At 39.0% G+C, this 4,899-nt stretch overlaps 1 long non-coding RNA gene across 1 annotated transcript; it reads left to right on the top strand.

Moving 5' to 3' along the window:
* Positions 1-287: 287 nt before the first annotated feature.
* On the top strand, positions 288-3,630 carry LOC136256253 (uncharacterized). The gene is made up of 4 exons (XR_010701402.1): positions 288-601; positions 2,170-2,223; positions 3,057-3,189; positions 3,358-3,630. It is a non-coding gene; the product is annotated as an uncharacterized lncRNA (long non-coding RNA).
* The last annotated feature ends 1,269 nt before the right edge of the window (positions 3,631-4,899 follow it).

Genomic DNA, 4,899 nt, shown 5'->3' with positions numbered 1-4,899 from the left:
TCACCTACACATGTTCATTTAGTAACCCGCCCTCAAGCAATTTTGTACATGATAAATAGATATAATATGAAAGGCACACTGCAGTACTTGATAATACTGTAATAGTCTTCTTCTCCGTGCTCCACAAATAATTCTGGACAAATAGTAGACTAAACCGGCGTATGTACTGTAGCTCTAGCCGTTGCTTTGGTTACCGGTCGAATAATTATTTTTGTGGGCGCTGTAAGGACTTCAGGAAGAAACCGTTCCGTTGTTCTGCATTGCTCTTTCACCCCACACACAGTCGAAACGCAACCGTCAAAAAACGGCGATTTTAGTTGCACGCGCAATTTACAAGAAGTTCAAAATGGCGTTTTCGACAGGCCACGCGGACGAGAGAAATGGCGTTCAACCAGTAAATTTCTGGCAGATTTTCGAATAAAAGCAGTTGAAGAGATGATTTATGAAGATAATTATGCCGTTTATTTAATCTTGAAACGTGTGGGCTGGGAGTTTTTCAGTGTTAGAACTGAACAAGAATTTTACTACTCAGTCCCGATTTCACTTTGCTGTGGATAAACGAAAAAGAGTGCACAAAATCTGAGTCAACGAAAGTGATAAGGTTTGTATGGAGCACGTGTAGTAGCTGTATGAAACTATACATTTGTGAAACGAATTTGTACTCCGTTAATATAGAAGAGGTTGTTATTCAGTATCTTGTTATACACAATAAACCATATACCACAGTGCCATATAGTCTCGCGTAGCCAGACCCTATTTCTCCGCACGGCGCTTATCGATTGGAAATTATAAGCGCCTGCTCCGAAAGGGTTGGGGACTCTACAATAGAAAAGTTCTGCCAGCAAATCACCTCTGGATGGGTGAGCGTTGATTGGCCCTAAACCACTTTCAAAAGAGGTGTGGATGACCACAGTTGGCTTCATCATCAACTAAAGGCAAGGCTTCTGAACCTGTTCAGACTCTACAACAAAGGTAAAAGAGCTGACGAGAGGTGATATGCGCAATCTCACCTCCATGCAGACAGCTTGAGCAATGAAAACGGCAGTATGCATAGCTATAATAACTTTTACCTTCCCGGCTTACCAGCTACATCTGTTGTTTTCTCTGCGAGTCCTTGCTGCGAGTTGCATGCCAGTCTGGAGGCAAAACTGTATATTTCACCTCGCATCTCAGACACGATCACGCTCGTTACAACAAATTTAATAAATCTTATTCCTTGGTTGTAGAGTCTGAACAGGCTGAAGCCTTGCCTTTAGCTGAGGATGAAGCCAACTGTGGTCATCCACACCTATTGAAAGTGGTCTAGGACCAATCAACGCTCGCCCATCCAGAGGTGATTTGCTGGCAGAACTTTTCTATTGTAGAGTCCCCAGACCCTTTCGGAGCAGGCGCTTATAATTTCCAATCGATAAGCGCCGTGCAGAGAAATAGGGTCTGGCTACACGAGACTAAGTGCCATAAGGTGTTAAACAACTTTTGTGGATTGCCAAAATGTAAAAGTAACTTTTTTGAAAGAAATTTTTGTAGTTCAGATATAGATCTCTCAATTGTGAAAATGTCTCAGTTGTTCCACACCTTTTGTACATGGACTAAAATCAAGTACAAGTAAAGATTCGCAACAGTGACATCATTATGGACAATCTCCGTTACGGGTTCAGTAGTCAACTGTATCAGCCTCAGTTTACACAAATATAATCTTCATATAAATCTTTAATCATTTAGTTGATACTGAAAAAATTCTCATATCTTGTCTTGGTGCTTAGAAATAGTGCCACAAAAAAATATTGGTGCTATACCTGCGGAACCATGCGTAACGATGAAGTTTGAAACAAACTGGCTGTATGCCACCATGATGTGATAACACTCACCCAATGTAAAAGTGATAAGAAACTAACAAGATAATTCATGAAGAAACAAAGTTGAGTTTGTGAGATAGTCTGGACTCGTAACAAGGATTGCCTGTACATAAAACTATGGGAAAGACATCTCCCTACATTATCTATGATAAAATTTTGTAGATAAGATGCCTGCAAAATCCATACAATCTCTTTATCCCACTAAAATTTCATGTTACAGTAGTTTCAAAATAATAACCATTACTGCTATCTTAGTTTCACACAGTGGTGTACTTATTAAAAATAAATCATCAGGTACAACCTCTTCTACTAGGTCAGACTCTTGCAGTGCAACTGGATTCAGCAACTTGTGATTTCACATCCAATGGTAAGGGCTTCCCATTGCTTACAGCAAATATTGGCAAGTTAGAACATTGCTGTATGTTATGTGGACTTAAATATTGTCCCACGGTAACCTGAATTTTTTTTACAGTCTTTATTTAGACCAGCTGTAGTTGCATTTTTAATGTATTTTACAATGGTGCTTTACCACTGTACATAATTGCACGGAGCTACTACAGTGTAACCTCTCTATTACGGACATTTTGGGACCTAGAATTTTTGGCCACATTTTTGCTGTAATATAGAGGTTTTCCTCTTCAGAGGTAAAAAATGTATTAAACAGACCAAGTTTTTGTCCTTATTAGGGAGGTTTTTCTATTATGTGTCCTTAATTTGGGGCGTTTGTTAAGAGAGGTTCCACTGTATATATGTAATATAATAATACAAATAACTCCTTGAAGTTTTGAATTTGTAATCACTGATAGTTACTCGAAATGGATGATTACCATAAGGCAGGATATTTTAAATTATAAATACCTTTAAAAGTATGTTTAGATCTACAATTTCTTGATTTTTGAGGACATTTAATTTACTGAAATGTAGATTCATCAATTTTTCTTGTCGTGCGGTATCTCTTTTATGAGTCTCTGCTTTACAAACTTTTGTTCCTGTTAGCACCCCCTGATTTAGTATGATGGGCGTTGTTGTTTTCTAAACTCTGAATTCGCTGAGAATTGTATTTGCTGGATTTTGATGGTGTGAAATGTACTTTTGTAGCATGTATGTATGTATGTGGGAAATGTCACGGAAGTTTTTTTCATTACTGCTGTAAGAAACTGTATTGTACCCATGTGTACTTGTGACATTTGTACTGTACAGGTAACCTTGGTTTGTAAAAGCTGCCAGAACAAATTGATTGTACCAGATGCAGTGTCGTACCATGATAACTCCGTTTTGGAATTAGAAGGCCCTTCTGAAATAGCAATGACTTGGATAGATGAAAGTGGCCTTGGTAAGTTGGTCGGTATTGTGAGCTCTCTTTGTGGCTAGCTATCCATTCCTCAATAGAATTTAGTGTGATTTTTTTTCTTTTGATCAATTTACCTCACATTTAATAATACTACATTCTAACGGCTAGTACATCCAGTTGTATCTTTGATGTACTTTGAAACTATTACAGGATTAGGACTGTAATGGATGACCAGGCCTCTGTGTATCTCCACGACAGGAGCAGTATTATGCGGGATTTACCCTGGACACATTAAGAATGGAGTCCTTGAAGATGGCTGTATCCCAAGCAGTTTCAAGTTATTGCTGAATTTGATGGTACAAACTTTCATCTCTGGTCAACTCGGAGTAGTGGCAGCAGTATTCTGGCACAGGAAGTCTCCACCAGATAACTGTTTTAGAAATTGTTGATTTAAAGTGTGCAAAAATGCTATTTGTCATCTTACTGTATGTGTAAACAGCAGCCAAAGTGCACAACTTTATACAACATAATTATCAAGTTTGGGCTTTTGTCTAGTTGTGCAAATTAATTAGCAACACTAATATGGCTTGAAACAAATTGTACCCACACCTCAAAACCACCTTGCCATTACTCACCAACTTTGTTCAGTGCTTTGTAGCTCGTTGCTAACTTACTGCACCTGTCGAATTTGGTTAGTGCTGTGGGAGAGACTAGGACCTGTTGTTGCGTGACCCCCAGTGCAAACAGGAAAGAGCATTGCATCTGGCAGCTACAAGCGCTTGTAGTCAGACGGTGTTCTACCGGAAGAAGCGCTTGTTTCTTCGCGGGAAAACAAGCTGTGCCGGCAACTAAATACGCGTAATAAAGCGTATTTTTTGACGGTTGTGTTTCGACTGCACACTCATGCTCTAGCTATAAAGGTACAGGGGCGGATCCAGGGGGGGGGGGGGGGGGGGGGCTTTGGGGGCTGAAGCCCCCCCTTCATATTTAGGCTTTACTTGATCAATATGCTTAGTATTATAATGAAATTTTGTCTTAGCATAATTATATGATCACTAATAGTACAAATACTCATAAAACCACCTTATAAACATCTTTCCAAGGTATTATCAGTGGATTTATGTATTATCAGTGGATTTATGCTAAAGTTTATGCAACAAGGACCAGGATCAGCATTGGAGGCGTACAAGATCGAGATACTCTAATAGAGCAGTCAGCTAACTACTCTAATAGAACATTCACTGGAAACATTTAGTTGGTTCTGTTATGGAATTTTTCCAAATCTGCCTGCACCTATAGCTACATACAATGAAGTGCATTGGTCTGCATGTTTAAAGGGTTTCATTCATCTACTTGTGTAGTTAATATGTATGGCAATACTTAATTCAGGTACACAATTACCATTGAAAATGCTCTCAAATTCAATCTTGTATTGTTCAAATTTCAAAATTTTCAACATTATTATTCTAACATGCACCTATTCTTGGTTGTCCGTACCTACCCAAACTTTTCCATTAGCAAAATGCTTCAGAGAGCCATACCTATAATCTAAAGGCAGTATATAAAATATCTACAGGCAGAAAATATTAGGGATTTTATGTGGAAATGTCTCCAAATTGCAGTATTTTAGCATCAATTTTTCAAAATTTTCCTGGGGGGGCATGCCCCCAGACCCCCCTAGTTCCAGCATGCTTCGCATGCTGGGAAACACCTCTACCCAAGAGATTATTACCTTGACTTAGCCCCTCCCTT

The sequence above is a fragment of the Dysidea avara genome, chromosome 5, assembly GCF_963678975.1.
Source record: "Dysidea avara chromosome 5, odDysAvar1.4, whole genome shotgun sequence".
Classification (NCBI taxonomy): Eukaryota; Metazoa; Porifera; class Demospongiae; order Dictyoceratida; family Dysideidae; genus Dysidea; species Dysidea avara.
The sequence above is the reverse complement of the archived record's forward strand: the minus strand, read 5'-3'. Positions and strand labels throughout refer to the sequence as shown.